This window comes from Ursus maritimus, unplaced genomic scaffold (genome assembly GCF_017311325.1).
Source record: "Ursus maritimus isolate PB19 unplaced genomic scaffold, ASM1731132v1 scaffold_8, whole genome shotgun sequence".
Lineage (NCBI taxonomy): Eukaryota > Metazoa > Chordata > Mammalia > Carnivora > Ursidae > Ursus > Ursus maritimus.
Window position 1 is genome coordinate 49,443,446 of NW_024426996.1, and position 18,196 is coordinate 49,461,641.

General features: G+C 42.9%; 1 protein-coding gene across 8 annotated transcripts in view; it reads left to right on the top strand.

The window, feature by feature from the left end:
• Window positions 1-18,196, top strand: part of APBB2 (amyloid beta precursor protein binding family B member 2) — a 359,825-nt gene that overhangs the window by 127,176 nt on the left and 214,453 nt on the right. For all 8 annotated transcript variants that reach the window (XM_040625039.1, XM_008701425.2, XM_040625040.1 and 5 more), the window contains one exon: window positions 5,364-5,479. The gene's annotated coding sequence lies outside the window, so the exon portion shown is untranslated. The remainder of the gene's footprint in view (window positions 1-5,363; window positions 5,480-18,196) is intronic.

An 18,196-nucleotide genomic window follows, 5' to 3' on the forward strand; every position in this document is an offset into this window, starting at 1 on the left:
AAGAGCGAACAGCCCTCTGGGCGTCGGAGGCTTGTCTCGCCACTGGCCTTTCTTTATAGGCAGGTCTAGTCTAGTTACCAGCAGTGCACACTTTCTTTTATTAGTTTCTTTTTAAAAAATTTTAAAAAAGATTTCATTTATTTGAGAGAGAGAAACCGATACAGAGAGAGCATGAGCAGCGGGGAGGGGATGGGAGAGGGGAGAGGGAGGAGGAGAAGCAGACTCCGTACTGAGCAGGGAGCCCGATGCGGGACTCGATCTGAGGAGCTTGGGATTGTGACCTGAGCCGAAGGCAGACGTTTAACCAGCTGATCCACCCAGGCACCCCCCAGCTGTGCACACTTGAAGCCAGTCTTACTCCTGTCCGTCTGCACCATCGATTTATCTTCCACTAGGATCCGGGCTCGGCTTGGCTCTAGACCTGATCTGTAACTTGGAGTTCACCTTTAGCTCTCCAGAGTGGTTTTATACCTGTGCTTTCCTTGCTGTTTGAACGTCAACAGTATCTTACTTTTGATTCTGAGTGTTCTGTTGCTTTGGTAGGAACTCCGCCCCTGCCAGCTCTGGTCATGGTGGTAGAAACTCAACTTCTGCCTACTTTCCGCTGGACCAGCTCCCTTACCTCAGTGTTCTTCTCTCTTCCAACACAGGAAGATAATTGGTAGTCATACTGATGATCCCATGTCACCCAAGATTAATTATATTCTGAATGCCGCAAGAAAGCATGACATTTTAGAAAAAAAAAATTAATCCAGTATGGTTGAAATTAAACCCATTTTATTACTTAGATGGGTAGTCCTTCAACTATTATGAAAATCTTGATCATTCTCAATATCTTCTTATTCCTTGAGGTTTCTAAAAAGCAGAAATTACATAGTATTATATTACAATGGCATAGTGAGGCAGAGAATTATAATTTAATGAGTTACAGAATATATCATTTTTGAAGAACATAACCGATTTTTTTAGTAGCTTGTACCAGCTTTCGTATCAAAAAATGGTTCATTAAACAAAGTCTTTCTTTTTTTTAACACTTTGTTTACAAACTTCTCTTTTAGGTCAATAGCAGCAAATACCTGAGTACAGATATTACGATATCATAAAATAGTTAAAAAGGGAGCTAGTCGCACAAGTGGTTGTTGACATGAAATGTTTATTTTGGAGAGAATGCTTGGCGTTTTTGCATAATAAGAATTTGTAGGAGAGGTGGGAAGCATTAATGTAATTGTTTAGGATTAATGTCCTTGTAGAGCATTTGTGTTTGTGAATATGTTATGGATAGTACCATAAATATAGTAATTAAAAAGTTGCACACTAAACATTTTGTGGACTGGCATAAATATCCCTCTCCTCCCCTTTGATGGCCTGCCTTCAAGTGAATAGTGCTTTGTTCATCTTGGTTTCTTAGCATTCTGAATCAAGCATAGGAGGAAGTATGGTGGTCTCGAAGATTTATTTCCTTCTTGGGGTATTGCTGAGCAGGTGGGCAGAAACAGATTTGATATTTTCAGGACTGAGTTATTTTTTTACAGTACAGAAAAATGTCACCTGATACCTACTAAAAAAACCAAACCAAAACAAAACACAGCAACAACCCACTCTTCCTCACTTCGGGAAATTTTATCATTAAAGTTATTTCCAGACAGTACCACGGTGTGCTGCTGGGTAAGGTGTCAGATGTGTTCCGTAGGATCGGTGATACCTCTTACGTGCTGTGAAAGAAGTGTAATGATGAATAATATAAGTATATATTAGGACGAGAACAGAGACCCGTACTGAGTGAATTTTCTGAATTTTCAAGGAAGCGAGACTTGCTTATTTCATTACTATCTGTTGCCCGGGTGGGTTGAGCTTAAGCAGGTTGCTGTTGCATGAGCATCTGGGAGGAGAGGCGCCCTGCTGTGAGAGTAATGGCGTCCTGTCCTTCACACAGGAGGAGAACAAAGAAGGCAGACAGATGTAAAGTGGGCAATTTCTATTCCTTTGTATGCTCAGAATGTGCGTACCTACCAATTTTCCCATTTACGAGGCATTCTGGTTTTCATAATTTCATTATTTCTGAATCCTCTTACTTAGCACACAATATGCATTTATGAGTTCATGAAGAGTTTCTTCCGTGAGGAGGAAAGGAGAAGCAGTTGAGTGTGATTTGCAGCTTGGCTTTGAGTCGATTAGGTTGGGAAGGGAAGGAATAGACTATTTCTATTCTCATCGTTTAATTGGCCTCTTACCTCCTAGTTGTGAGAACTCTTCACTTATGTATCGGTTTATTGACTGATTCCATATTGATTGACTGCTTACTAGGTCTCCTATGAGCTGGGAATGCAAAGAAGGATGGCCCAGTTGGTAGTAGGTCTCCAGTGGCTTTGGAACCATCTCCATCCTGGCTGACTTCAATGTCGGTGACATGTTTATCTAGAATTCTGAAATTCTGCCATCTCCCAAAAACGGCCTGGAGATGTTCGTGGTAACGGAATAGACAAACTGTGGAGTGGCCGCACAGCTTTTGAGATCGCAGAGTCTGCCTGGAGAACATAGAATCTACTTTCCAAGGTGTTTTCTGTTGCATTAGACTTTCTAATGAACCTTGCTGTTTTGTCGTTATTGGAATGCTTTCCAAGAACTAAGTCACTTTACCGACTTCTGGGTTTTCCAGAACCCAAGATGGAAGAGGGGACAGGAACCCAAGGGGGCTGACAGTGCAGCTGTCTGAAGAGGCAAGGCATCTGGGCCCTCCCGGGGGGCGGTGCTGCTGCCAGTTCCGCTCCCCTCTCCTTGACTTCATTTGCATTAGGTTAGTCGCGCTGGGAGGGGTCTTTGTATTGAAGCATCTTCAAAAGCATTGTGAGATGGTGGGGCGTGGCTTCACTTAATGAAATATAACTTATATAAACGTTTGGAAAGGTTGGCACCACAAACCAAAGATCATTTTGAGAGCCTTCTTCTGAATGTTTTACTTATACGATTTTTTTTGATACTATTAAGTTCTACTATGGGTGTGCTCACCTCACAATGCCCCTTACCCCCTTGACAGGCACTGGCGTGTATGTTTATTTACCTTAAAACAGGGTTGGGCTATTTCAATTTTGGAGGGAAGCATGTGTAAGAAACCAAGATTTTCAAGATCTAAGTTGTCAAACTGCGTACACGTCAGCCCATGCTCAGTAAAGAGCCTTGCCGGCTATTTTAGCTACAATATTGTTATCATTTCCCCTGTTGCCTCCAAAATCCCCATGCTCTTACCTGTAGACTGGCTCTAACTAGATTTGTCTCTATTCCTCTAATTCTCGTATTCTCTAATATCAGAGGTTGTGGGTTTCCCTTCCTGCTCAAGGTCAGCCCCTTCATCTGTACTCCTGACCCTTTCCACTACCTCCATAGGGATCTTATTCCATCTTTCCCTTCTCCCTCTTGTATTCTCAGCCTTCCTCTCTCTACTGATTCCTTCAGCTCATCAATATGGATTTCTGTTAGCACCTGCCCCTTCCAACAACTGTCCATTCTCCCTCCTCTTCTCTTCTGCTCGCTCTCTTTTCTTGGCTGCCACCATGTCACTGAAACTACACTCAACCACAGTGGCCAGTGACTACTTACGTGGCAAATCCAAAGGTATGTTTTTCATTTCTTATCTTTATTCATCTTTTTGTATCCTGTTGTACCTCTCTGCCTTTCTTCTTCGGTCTTCTTCCTTTGCCCGTTCTATCCTTGTTCCCGTTCTCAAGGGGTCTGCTTTTCAGCCCTCGTCCTTTCTCCTCGCTCTACCCACATTCCTTCAGGGTCGTCACCCACTAACCTAATTTCTGCTCTCTCTGTGTAATGATCACGTAGATGCCTTTACATTTTGCTCAGCTTTCTTCCCCAAGCTTCAGGCTCAAGAATATGTGAGGGGCCCCACCCAAATATTCTGCACCTCAATTTCTAATGCCCCAAACAAACCCCCTTGTCTTCCTTATTAAACTTGTTCATCCTTCTGTATTTTCTACTCAGTCGTCACTCCCACCGCCTACATGTAGCTAATCACCAACTTATTCTGCTGTTTAGTGTCTGGATGTTTCCCAAGTACTAATTCTTCTCTCCTCCCCCTCCTCCCCACTTTCCTAATGCCCACCCCTCCTCTCATACCAAGCAGGCAGACTGGCTTAGCTGGCCTCTGTGTCTCCACTCTGCATCTTTGAATCCATCCAGAGAGAGTAATGCATCTGAAACCTAGATCTGGCCCATCAGTGGCTGTCTGCGACCAGAATAAAGTCAGAGTCTGGAGCGTGTGGACAGGTTAGGATGACGCTCCAGGCAAGAATCTTCCCTGGCCTTATCCTAGAGAGTCTAGCAGCACTAAATTTCACCATGCAGTTTCTTACCTCCGCCTTTTCCATTCTATTGTCTCCTGTTCCCAGCCTGGCTAAGCCCCACCCAGCCTGAGGACAGTTAGGCAATCGATTTACTTGGAAGCCTTCCCTACCTTCTCCATTTCTGGGCTCAGTGCCCCACTTGATGTGAGTCTGTCATCGCACCCATCCCACTGTCTTTTGGGGTGGGTTATGTGTATCTCTTGGCCCCACTGGATTTCACTTTCCTTCACGACGGAGACAGCGTCTCATTTCTGTTTGTAGGTCCAGTGCCTGGCCCAGGGCTTGGCATCTAGGGGGTGTTCAGTGTATGTTTTTCAAATGAGAAATTAATAACGACAGCAAATCAATGTGATGTCTACAAAAATGAGCAGAATTAATTATGCATAATCGTTGCCTCTAGGAGGGGGCATGAACGGGGCTTCTGGGGCACTGAGAATGTTCTAGGTTTTGATCTGTGTTCAGTTTGGGAAAATTCATTGAGCTGTTCATGTACAGTATGTGTACTTTCTATATTTATGTTACGCTTCAATGGAAAGTTGTTTTGTTTTGTTTTGTTTTAAATCAGTCTGATGTCTTATCTACCCAGTACAGAAATTTTCTTTTTTCTTTCAAGCTCTTAGAGTTTTTACAGGATATTTGTTCGGACGTCACAGCAAAGAAGCAGGCTGGAGCTGTTCATTGACTTTAGGGAGGAGTGAGATGAGCACCAACAAGATGTGGGTGGGATTGCCTGGTCTTCTGAAGTGGGCCAGCCCCCACGGCTAGACTTGCAGTGACCTGTGCTTCTGTCACCCCTGTTACAGGGGCCACACGCTAATCGTCAGCAAGCCCTGTGCCTGCCCGCAGTGACAGGGAGACTTCAGCTCGCATGTGACTATGAATAATTCATGAGTGTGCTTATCTGGAAATTTGTGGTCATCATTAGCATTTTAATGAAAAAAATGTAGTCATTATCCTAAATCTCTGTTTTGTTGACTTTTTTTTTTTTGGTCTCTCCCCCACCCCCCACCCCAGCAAACCATCTCCATCTTTCCTGAGTACTTGGAAACTGCCGAGGCCCCTGCTAATGTGCTGACTGGTCGCTATGGGCAGACGGTACCCGGAGGCTCCCTGTCACCCAGGCAGCTCATGTACGTATGGGATTGGATCTCCCTTTTTTCCCCTTTAACTTTCATTGTAGAATATTGCAGAGCACTGGTGAAGGTTCGTAAGATTTAAATGAGAGGGTTTAGAAATGCAGGAGGATGGATTGCTCTAGGGGACGTGTTTAATATTGAAAGATGAGAAATGTTATTGAAGTTCGGGTTTGTCTAATCCGGTGGCCATAGAAGGCCAGAAGTGTGTATGAGCAATCTCCCTCTTCTCTTTCAGTGCATTGGTTCATGGACAGGGTTTGTATTTTTTTTTTTTTTTAAGCTTTCCTCTTTTGCATCACCATATATAACATTTGAAACAGTAGCAATGCTATAAATTAAGATCATTTCCTACTGATTTTTACAATTCTCTTAAATAAAAGAATTCCTGGGCTCAGAAGAGAGGTCCTCCGGGGTATGTCATTGTTGAATACGCATTAAGGAGAGAGTCCCTGACTCTTGTCAGCCTTCTCCAAAGGAGGAAACTCCTGATTCCCTCAGTGATGACTTTCAATGTCTCACAAAATTTGAATTTTTCCAATTATAGTCTTTTGGGAATGGCTACGGTTGTGGCCTACCCCTGATTGACTTAGGAGAGAAAGTATTATTGCCCTTTTAATCATCTCCCTTATTTCTGTAAAGGAGAGTTTGTCATAAACTTATTTTTTTGTTCCAGTGAGTCTTTTAGCTTTGGGCTGGCTGCTTAGATATTTATTTGCTTTTGTTGCTTCCTTTGGACCTTTGGAATTTTGGCTTCAAATCAGGGGTATGCTTGGGGTAGTTCCCCAGAGTGCCTTTGCTCCCATATTCTTTTCATCATTATGTTTATTCATATTCACCTTTAAGTCTTATTTCCTTGTACAGCTCCATTTTTTTCTTCATAGGAAAGTTAGAACTGCCCTCAAACCCTCCCCCAGACAATCGCTTCTAAAATAAGCCAGGTGGTTAGAAGCAGCAGGGGAAGGGAAGGCTGACAACAGAGCGGAGATTCACCCGCCAGTGATGCCGCCCGCACGGGTGGGATAAACAGCTTCTATGCGGCTCCTTCAGTATCCTCCAGTGGCATGACTCCATTACCCTAAAATTAGCAGTTTTCATAGTGAACATCGGAAAAAATTTACCCTTGTATACTGTAAAACAGAGGTCAGCACACTGGCCCACGGGCCAAATCTAGCCCACGCCTGTTTTTGTAGGAGCTAACAATGGTTTTCATATTTTTAAATGGTTATGTAAGTACCTACAGAATCTACTTTGCCTCTTGGCCCTCAGAGCCAAAAATATCTACGATCTGTCCTGTTAAGAAAAAATTTGCCTCTTCCTGCTGTGGAAGACGTTGGAAGCCATGTGCTGTGATTGAAACATGGGACATTGTTATTTTTTGACCAGTTTCAACTGGCAGAAATGCTAATTTTACGTGGTTCAGTCTACTGTGTTTGGAAGAATATTCTTCTTTCAGAATGGTTAAAATGTTAAAGTTTGGGTTCTTAGGGTGTAGGAAGTACATTGACTTGGAAAATTCATGCCTGTGGACCTGCTCGTTCTTCACCGTCTTCATGAGTGACTCATTGTACGTCTTTGGAGTTTTCCAAGGGGCTCTGAGCTTCAAAGTCTGGGCTGTCAAGTAGTTGAAAGGGTGCCTTTCTTCTTCACTTGACTGACTGCTCATTAAGAGCTCTCTAGGAGAAAACTGTCCTCATTTTACCCTTCCTGGGTGCCAGGAACATGCTAGCCATTCCCAGAGGCCTCCACTGCGCACGTCACTGGTGCTTTTTTCCTGGTGGGAAGGAGGGGGCTGCGTTCTGCAGTGGGCGCACACGACGGTCCCTTGGCCTTCAGCATGTTTGCACAGCCCCTTGCTTGAAACGTCCTTCCCAGGAACTAGAACCTGGTGCCCACCCTTCAGTGCTTTTCATCTCCTTTTTACAGTGTTGTTGATCCCTTGGTTCAGTATGTTCAAACCGTCATTTATTTTATGGGGTATGTTTTTTGTTCTCCCCTTCCTCCCCCTTGTACCTTCCTCCTTCTAATCATTAAATAAGATTTGCTGGTTGAAACCTCCAGCTGACATTGTTTCATGGCTACTCTCAGTGGTAGGAAGCATTAACCTCAGCTGCTCTGTCTCCTGTCACCTAAGGCAAGAAAGTTAAGATGACTTGGAGCCTCTTGGCCAGGACTGGGCCTGAACAGGACCCCACTGTTCGTGGAGAAGAGAAAGTATTTCAGGAGAGAAAAAATTATCTCGAATTTATGATTTGTCCTTAAGTGCGATCAGAAGCATTGGCCAAGGGTGGATGGTACACAGTGCTGTGCTCTGAACCATTTTTGAGGCTCGTGGGGCAAATTAGAGTTTTTAGATTTTCTTTTTTTTCTGTTTCGGGATTATTATTTTCCCATTCAAGGCTATCTTCTTTCAGGACAGGATGCTGTTCTTTGGTGGAATGTGGAATGGCATCCATTGAACACCAAAAGAAGAAGTCAGAAACTAGAGTGGATCTCTTTAGTCTTTCCATGCTGATATCTGTGCTTGTGTTGAGACTAGTGTTTTGAACTTTTCCTGGAAGTTGCTAAGAAGATTGCACCCTTGTTTGCTTGTGTTTGCACCTAGCTGTTCCTCTGTGTGGCTACGGCTACTCTAACTCCAGCTGCTAGGGTCTGGACTGTGGCATTAGTCTCTTGACCTCTGGCCTGCAGTCTCTCGCCCTGCAAATTTGACTTGTGCGTTTTTCCAGATTCATCAAACAGAAGCCTTGCTGCCATCCCTGCTGAGAATGTTTGGTGTGTCCCCACTGGTCCAGAAGGTCACCCTGACATTTGAGTCTTCCACATTGTCTTTCGCTGCCCCTTATTTTAGGACCCATTACTCATGGTTAATAATAGTTGTTGGTAGTGTTACTCCTTGGTGGATCTCTTACACTAGCCCAAGTGGCCTGCTCCTGCCAAGACACACTGTTGCCTTTGGGTCCCTGTGCCATTGCTCCTGCTGGTTCCTCTCTGTGATGCAGATCCGCCTTTTGACCGCCTGCTGGAACTCTACTCTGGCGCGAGGGCACAGCAGCATTGCCGTCTTTCCCAGGAAGCTGCCCTGGTTTCCCAAATAGAAGCACGCGTCCATGTAGCTCTTCAGTCTCCCCCTGAAGCTTGCGTCCCAAATTGCTTTCTGTATTTTGAAGTATGTGTATATTTTGTCTGGACTTTGACGCTAAACTCCTTTTCACTTGCCTCTTCTGCTCCATGTGTGAGGACAGGGCTTTATCTGTGATGGATCCTCAAGTATTTGTGGCGTTACCTTGGGCTTGAGATGGGATCTTATCATTTCTTCAGGAAGCCCCTGTAAGGCATTTTCCAGAGCTCCTGGCAGAAGTGGTGCAGACGAAGGCCCCAGGGGCCGTAATTAGGGCCTCCAGGGCAACCCAGGTGCTGTACCCTGTGCTGCTCACCCACCCCTGGCCCTCCTTCCACCTGCCTTTCCCTTTCTCAGAGGTGGGGGTTTCCTCCTCTTCTGTACGTAAGAACTTGCCATTTAAAAAGTTTAAGCAGGGACATCCAGGTGGCTCAGTCGGCTAAGCATCTGACCCTTGATCTCAGCTCAGGTCTTGATCTCAGGGTCGCAAGTTCAAGTCCCGTGTTGGGCCTATTTAAAAAAATTCTTTTTTAAATAAATAAAATATAAAAAGTTTAAATAGTAATAGGCACATACGATTACTTCTTTTGGCCTTCCCTCCTTGACTCCCTTGCTGTTACTGATGAGAGGGATTGGTTTTGTTTGAGGCGCTACTACAGGCCACACACTGTGGCCTGAAGTTACTAGAAGTATCTCATTTTGAACTGGATAAACTTTTAAAGGTTCATTTTATTATCCCCATTTCACAGATAAGGAAAATGAGGCTTGAAACAGCAGAGTAACTTGTCCAAGCAGAGTTGCAATTTGAGCCTAGGCTTCTCTGCTCGCCTGCTCCCATCTGTATCCTTTCCTGCACTTGGGTTGTCGGGTGACCTGGTGACCACTTATTTAGGTGTTGTCCCCTCACCTGTTCTCCCCACCAGAGCTTTTGGAAATACAGGTCTTAAAGCCCTAAAAGATTCAGCATCAAAGGATGCTGACATCTGTCTTAGCTCCTCTCCTATCCAGTTAAATTCAGTAACCACAACTAACACAAAGGCCCTAGGAGAGAGCAGTTCCTATAGAAAGAGTAATAGTAATAAGTACAGTAAGGGTAATAACACTTTTAAAATCATACAGGTATACATGTGTAATATAGAAAATTTTAAAAATAAAGAAAAGGAGAACAAGCTCTCACAGCCCTGTGCACCAAGAGATAGCCATTTTATGCATTTTGTGGAATACCCCCCCTGCATGTCAAGTATTCTCTCTCAATATATTTCTCTTCTGTTTACCTACAGAATTGGGATCATGTTGCACATGGTGTTTACTCAGCAAGGTATCATAAGTATCTTTCTAGACTAGTACATATACTTTCCGGGCCACTCGAAAGCAGCCTTGGCCAGTGGTAGGCTTATCCGTGTGGTGTTTCAGAGGGAGGCAGTAAAGACAGTTGAATGTGGTGAGGCTGCTTCACCTGGACATGAAGAACTTCTGCTGTGGTCAAGCAGGTGCTGGTCAGGACCCATTAAATTGATATTCAGGGGCACCTGGGTGGCTGTCGGTTAAGCGTCTGCCTTTGGCTCAGGTCATGATCCCAGGGTCCTGGCATCGAGCCCCATGTGGGGCTCCCTGCTCAGTGGGGAGCCTGCTTCTCCCTCTCCCTCTGCTGCTCCCCCTCTCTTTCTGTGTCACATAAATCTTTAAAAAAATTGATTTCAGTGACCACTCATGGGTCTCAACTCCCCGTTTGAGAAGCACTACTCTATAGATCACATAATACTGGAAAGTGTGCTTGGGCAGAATCAGTTTTGGGGGAGTGGGGAGGGGTGGGGTTTCTCAGCTCAGCTGGGATGTGGGGAAACATTTGGAATTTGAGTTAAGACCAGAAGCCTGAGAGCAGTGCTCAAGATCATTAATAGCCAACTGGGTCTCACTGCCCAGGACTGGCAGGATATGATGCAGTATCCCAAGAGAAGGGCTTTCTGCTCTGGTTTTAATTGGTTTTCCTGGTGTGGGAGGAAGTCCTGCAGGATTGTCCAGACGCTGGTGATCACAGCTGAGGAGTCCTTGGGGAGTCTCACAGTTTTAGTAATAAGATTCCCTGATGAGGAGTAGATGTTGGAGTTGGGGAAGGTTAAAGGAACAGGATTTTAAAAATTATACTGATTAGATTTTTCCTCTGTCCAAGGGGAAAAAAACAATCCATTTATTTTAGAAAATGTAGAAACAATTAAAAGCACAAAGGAAAAAAACCCCATCCTGAACGTGTTGCACGCGTTTTTATAGTCGTTGTATGTGTACATTCATGCATCCGCCCCTTTATGTTAAACATTATCATGATCATACTGTATGTCTTATTTTATGACGTGCTTTTTGTCACTTAATTCATCATGGAAATTTCTGATCCTATTAAATCTTTTTCTAGTGTGTGATTTTTAACAATCTGACACATTATTACGTTGCACGGATATATCATGATAACAGTCACCCACTGTTGGGGCACCTGGGTGGCTCTGTTGGTTAAGCAGCTGCCTTCCGCTCAGGTCATGATCTCAGGGTCCTGAGATCGAGTCCCATGGCTGACTCTGCATAGCAGGGAGTCGGCCTTTCCCTGTCCTTCTGCCCCTTCCCCCACACATGCACTCTGTACTCTCTCTCTCTCAAACAAATAAAATCTTAAAAAAAAACAAAACAACAAAAAAAAATCACCCACTAGTGAGCATTTAGGGTATTTCCAGTCTTTTAATGTCCTTCTGGATTAATCATCACTCATACTGTCTTTCTTCTTCTTAAGAAACGTCCAGAAATGAAACTGCTGAGTTAAAGTGTTGCTTGCACGTTATAAAGGCATTGCCATGCATGCCCAATCTGCCCTATGGAGAAGATTTGTCTATTTCCATCCCATCACCCTTGTGTGAGGACTGCACATTTCCTCCTACTCTGGAAACAGAGGGAGACCAAAAAAAAAAAAAAAAAAAAAAACAAAAACCCCAGAAAAACCACTTTCTGTTAGGAGAGGTGAAATATGCTATCCCCATTGTTGTAACTGGCATTCCCTTATTTTTTTCCGAATATTGAGGCTTAACTTTTTTTTATCTGTTTAGTGGCCAAAAATCAGCTGCGTGAAATATGTGTGATGCAAATGTAAAAAAAAATCTCAATTTGTTTTTGTGCAATTAATGTGACTTGTTTTCATTACATGTGGTTTGTCTTGGTTTTAAGCTTCAAGTCTAGTTCTTTAAAGAGACAGGTTGCCAGGCTTTTCATATGGCAATAGCCTGAGGAGCTTAAGATCTGAAACACAGTCCCTGGGCCTAGGAGTCTGGATTCAAAGGCAGGCAGCCTGTGGTTGCTGCAGAGCCTTGGATGGGGAGACAGGAGTCCTGAGCGCCAGTCCCGGCCCTGCCAACTAGGGCTAAAGGCGTAGACAAGTTATTAGAACCAATTGAATCTCACTTCTGACAGCTGTAAATTGAGGAGTTGGACTGGATGATATTTAGGCAATATCCGGTTTAAAAATTTTATTATATTTGTTTTCCAAAGACAGAATTGCAAGCGAGGCTTGGCTGTGGGGAGAACCAAGTCCAAGTCAGAGCAAATATATTCAAAACATAGAACTCAGAAAATTTATGGGTAGTGAAGTATTATTTAAACTTGGATATTTAACTGCTTAACATATCTACAGATAGGCCATGCCAAAGCTTTTAAAGGAGAGCAATCACATCCAAATAAGTAAAGGTAATCCGCTTTACTGCATAATAGCAGTGACAAAAACAAAAGTGCTTTTACGGGGTAATGTTTTGATTTATCTAGTTAGCTCACACTGTGGGCTAGCACCCACTTTCTCGTGCAATTATATGAGCGCTTCGCATAGGAAAAGTTTGGAGTAAGCATTATGAATGTAATGACCTACAGGGCCTGACACATAGTAAGTGCTCAGTAAGTATATATTGGATGAATGAACAAATAACTTACTCGAAAACTTACTTAGCACTGATGGGGGGAGAGTTCCTTGCACATTACAAGTTTTTCCAAATCCTGTTTTCGAACACACTTGGTTGTCTAGCTTTGGTTGTGGTGGGTAGCTTCTGTCTGTACACGACAGCCCCTATTGTTTGCACCCGCCTGACTCATCATCCTTCTTACCCATATCTCCTTAGTTTCCTTCTCTGCCGGCTGGGAAGCAGCTCTGAATGCCCTGGTATTCCTTATTTTCCGTCAAGGCTGAACTACATCATCTTCCTGGCCTCCCACTTACCTCCTGTCTTAATTTTCTTTTGCTGCTGTAACAAGTTCCTGCAGACATAGTGACTTAAAACAACACAGATGTATTGTGTTACCATTTTGGAGACCCGAAGTCTGAAAGGAGTCTTCCTGGGCTACCCAGGTGTCCGCAGGGCTGGTTCGGCTTGGAGACTCTAGGGGAGAATCTGCCTTCCGCTGTTTCAGCTCCTGGGAATTCCTGTATTCCTTGGTCTTGGGGCTCATTCCTTGGTCTTGGGGCCCCTTTCTCTGTCTTCAAAGTGGATCACTCCAGTCTCTGGTCACACCTCCTTCGCCTCTTCTGTAGTAAAATCCAGCTCTGCTCCTCTTAGAAAGACCATTGTAATTACATTTAGTGCACCCGAAATATCTGGAATCTCTCCTCCCGTGGAGACTTTAGTCTGAGCACACCTGCAGAGTCTGTTTTGCCCATATAAGGTAGCTTCAGAGGTTCCAGGGGTCAGGATGTGAATATCTTTGATGGGACGGGGGGGTGGGGTGGGGGGGGTTGGGGGGGGACAGCATTATTCATTTTACTGCATCTTCCTTCTCTTCCCATCCTGAAGTTTTCCCTTTTCTATTTACTACCAACTATTTGCTATTGTATGAACTTTCACACACACACACACACGTTTGTGTATGAAGTTATTTATCTACTTAGATAATTCTTAGTTTCCTCTCAAAACAATTCATCTCTGAATTGCTATGCCAGGTACTCTAGCCAAGGGTAGGACTCCTGTTACCTGATAGGAGTAAGAGGCAAGGTGCAGGACGAAGGAGGATATAAAGAGATGCTAAATTCCAAGACACTGTTCTGTTGACAACTCTCCAAACTCTGTTGGAGTAAACCCTGCTTGGTAGCTGAGCCATAACATCCACCCAAACTACCTTCCAATTCATGAATTCGCTCTTTGGCTGTTTCTAATCTTTTTTTTTTTTTTTAAAGATTTTATTTATTTATTCATTCGACAGAGATTGAGACAGCCAGCGAGAGAGGGAACACAAGCAGGGGGAGTGGGAGAGGAAGAAGCAGGCTCATAGCGGAAGAGCCTGATGTGGGGCTCGATCCCATAACGCTAGGATCACGCCCTGAGCCGAAGGCAGATGCTTAACCACTGTGCCACCCAGGCGCCCCGGCTGTTTCTAATCTTATTATTGAATTTGTCCATTGAGTTTTCCCCCCTAGATAAGATATAATTCACATTCTATAAAATCTGCCTTATAAAATTCAGTAGTGTTTAGTATATTCACAAAGATACATAACCATCACCACTGCCTAATTCCAGAACATTTTCACCACTCTGAAAAGAAAACCTGAACCCATCATTAGTTATCACCACACGTGCCCATCCTTCTCCCTGGGAAACCATGAACTGACTTTGTGTCTCTAGCATAATGTTTTCAAGGTTCGCCCATGTTGTAGTAGTTACTGGTACCTCATTCTTTTTATTGTTGAATCATATTCTATTGTAGAGATAAACCACATTTGGTTTTTCTATTCATCCATTTATGGACATTTGAGTTGTTTTTACTTTTTGGTATCGTAAATAATGGTGCTATGAACATTCACGTATGAGTTTTTTTTTTTTTTAAGATTTTATTTATTTATTTGACAGAGATAGAGACAGCCAGTGAGAGAGGGAACACAAGCAGGGGGAGTGGGAGAGGAAGAAGCAGACTCATAGCAGAGGAGCCTGATGTGGGGCTCGATCCCATCACGCTGGGATCACGCCCTGAGCCGAAGGCAGATGCTTAACCGCTATGCCACCCAGGCGCCCCACATATGAGTTTTTGAGTGGAAATATTTCATTTCTTTGGGTACATACATGAGAGCATAGTTGCTGGGTCATATGGTAACTGCTTTTTAACTTTTTGAGGAACCGCCAAACTGGTTTACAAAGTAGCTGGACCCTTTTTCAGTCCCACTAATAACGTATGGGCATTCCATTTTTTTTTTTTTTTGACATCCTTACCACCCTTTTTATTGTGTGTCTTTTTGATTATAGCTATCCTAGTGGGCACGAGGTCGTATCTCATTCTGGGTTTGATTTGCGTTTTCCTAATGATTTATGATGTTGAGCATCTTTTCAAATCCTTTTTCCACTTTTAACTTGGGTTATTTATTCTTTTCTTCTTTGTATATTCTGGATATTTCACCCTTATACAATTCGTAAAGATTTTCTCCTATCCTGTGAATTGTATTTTTATGTTCTTGATAGTGTCCTTTGAAGCACAAAGGTTTTACATTTTGATGCAGTTCAATATATCTGTTTTTTGTTGTTTGTACTTTTGACATCATACCTGAGATACCATTGCCTGATCAATTTATAATTTTGGTGCTTACGTTTTAGGTGTTTGATTCAGCTGAGTTAATACATTCTGGAACAGTGGTTCACTTCGTTCCTTTGCACGTGCAGATCTAGTTGTCCTGGCACTGTTTGTTAAAAGACTATACTTTCCCTTTTTAGGATAAGTTTTTCAATTTCTGCAGAGAAGCCAGATGGGTTTTGATAAGGATTGTGTTTAATTTGTAGATCATTTGGGGAGGTACTGCCATCTTAATAGTATTGCCTTCCAAATCCATGTGCAGGGATATCTTTTCATTTCTTTAGGTCTCCTTTAATTTCTTTCAGTGATGTGTTGTAGTTTTCAGTGTACAAGTCTTACACTTACTTGTTAAAATTTATTTTTAAGTATTCTTTTTGATATTATAAACAATTGTTTTCTTAATTTCATTTTCAGATTGTTCTTTGCTAGTGTTTGGAAGTAGAATTGGTTTGTGTGCGTGTGTGTTTGTGTGCGTGTGTATGCTGTATACATAATAGGCAGCGTGTGTGTGTGTGTGTGTGTGTGTGTGTATCTTTTTTCCTTCCTTCATTTACTCTTGGAATTTCTAGTATATTTTTTTTCAAAATCACCTGCTGTCCTTTCTTGCTCTCCTGTTTTTGCTTTCTTCAATTGCTTAAATATAAAGCCTCTTTCAGACTTTCTACTATTTTTAGCTCTTGGATGCAGATTTTGCCATTTATGTTGGCCGTCTCTTTTTTTCTTGTTTAGTCTTAAACTGTGATACTGAGGGCCTCATTAATGGGAGTTATTTGCCGTGGGAATCCAGTGTGAATAGGAATGTGGAAAGCCAGAGCATTTTCTCATTTCCTCAGTTAGTCGTGCTCCATGGTATCATTGCTTCCAGACCAGTTTTTGTATTACTTTCTGGGCCAGGGAATCTGATACTACATGGATGTTACGAATTTGGATATCATACTTTCATGTGAGCGTCGTCTTGGGATTTTGATTTTATATTGGTGAGGCTTTTAAAATTCCCTTCCTCCCTCCCTCCCTTCCTTCCTTCCTTCCTTCCTTCCTTCCTTCCTTCCTTCCTTCCTTCCTTCCTTCCTTCCTTCCTTCTTCATTCCGAAACAAAAGCTTCCTTGCAAAGCTTAGAGGGCAGGGAATGAATATTTTCTAGACTTGGTTTTACTGAGGGGCAGCCGTGTGACTGCCAGCACAGAGCAGATAGCTCAGCTCTGGCTAGCCAGTTTCATGGGCCCCATGGTCTATGTGTCCCTTTCTTCTCCTTAGGTCATCAGAATCTTAGATGTTAAGACCATACCATGCTCTGATATCCTTCTAAGTCTTCAAGCTTAAACTGTCTTTACTGACTTTGAGTTCTGTCTTCAGTTATGGCCCAGGGATTTACTTCTCATGATTTTGACTTTTCTTTGTAGAAAAAGTTGTTCTATGTTATTCAGGTTTTCCAGATACTTGAAATAGGCAGAGTCCATCTTTGTCATCTTGACTCATATATGGACTGTCAGCATAGTATGATTACAGGATTTTAAGACCTTGGAATCACCGGATTGTAATCTCTAATTTCCAGAGAACCTTAAACATAACTGAGTGTGAAGTAAATATTAATTCAGTGAATGAGTGCTTTGCAAAGACACTTGCACCTGAGTAACCCCAGTTTGGGAGTGTGGTGAAGTACAGTCTCCTCCACGAACAGCAGACCACTTATAGAACACCACTCTCTGGGCATGTCTCAGCATTGGCAAGCTAGATTCTAGATTTTATGTGGCATGTGAACCAAAGCTCTGAAGTTGCTAATCGGAGGCCTATCTACTGCCTCTATTTTTAGATACTCATAAAATAGAGCTTGTTTTCATGTCTATTAAATAAGGTTATATCTTGATGTTAACAGTAATAAAGAAAGGTGATATTTCTGTCTCTCTGGAGAGAGAAATTAAGGTTCAGCAGTCCAAATGAAAATCCCTTCTTTGTAAATTTTTACTTTTTTTTTTTTTTGGTTTGTTTTAAAATTCCCTCTGCAGTCTGCTTCTTCTCTGGTGGAGAGTTGAAGTGTTATATCAAAACTCTTTTCATTATGGTAATGAAAACATCTTCTCTTCACGTGGATGCTCTGGGTCCAGGGTCTCCCTGCAGTAACAAAAGAGAAAGCAGAACCAAGAGGCCCTGTGTCCAGTGTTCAGTCACAGGAACGGACATCCTGGAAGGATGCCTGTTTGGTGTCTGCTTTTGCCGTAGAATGAGCCTTGAAGACGTGGCAGAACAGTCCTTGGAGGAAATGAAGCGTGGCTTCCCTTTTTATTTTCCATAGACTAGCCCCGGGGAACCTGTTTGCAGAGCGGTGAGCACCTGCCAACCTCATGCCCAGCAATTTGGGGATCACAACTATAGGGACTTCCGAACAGCCTGTGCCCCACATTTCATGACAAGAAGGTTTGGATGGCGGGATGAGTTAGCCTTCTGTGTATGTGGATAGGTTTTGACTCAGAGAGAGATGAGAAGAGATTGTTGTTCTCAGGAGAAGTGGCCACAGGACTTCCTGCCAAGGGAGTAATTGAGAAGACATGTTCCAGCCAAACTTTAGGAGCTTAAGAGCATCTTCTGGGAGCAGCCTCTGGAAAGGGAAAAAGAGAAATATGCAACTTTATGGGGCAGTTTTGAAAACAAAGCAGATAGAGTTATTTTTCCAGGTTTCCTGGACACTTGTTCATTTATGCAAACCTGAAATTGTTCTCAGGGGAAGTGAACTCTGATGACCTGAATGAAAGACACAAAAATCCTTGCAAGATGAAACCCATGGAATTCTGAAAGGAATGACTTGGCATATTTCAGAGTCACCAGATAGGTCAGTTTGTTGTTAGCCTCTGTACCTTCTAGAATTTTCTAGAGAGAGAAGGATAGAGAGAAACAGAAAAAAGCAAGCATGCACTATTGCATATTCTAGAGAGAATGCTTTGTTAAACCACATCTAGACTTTTAGGTCATTTTCTCCCTTTCAGTTTTATGGAAAATACATAAATCCTTGGAATTACATTTGTTTT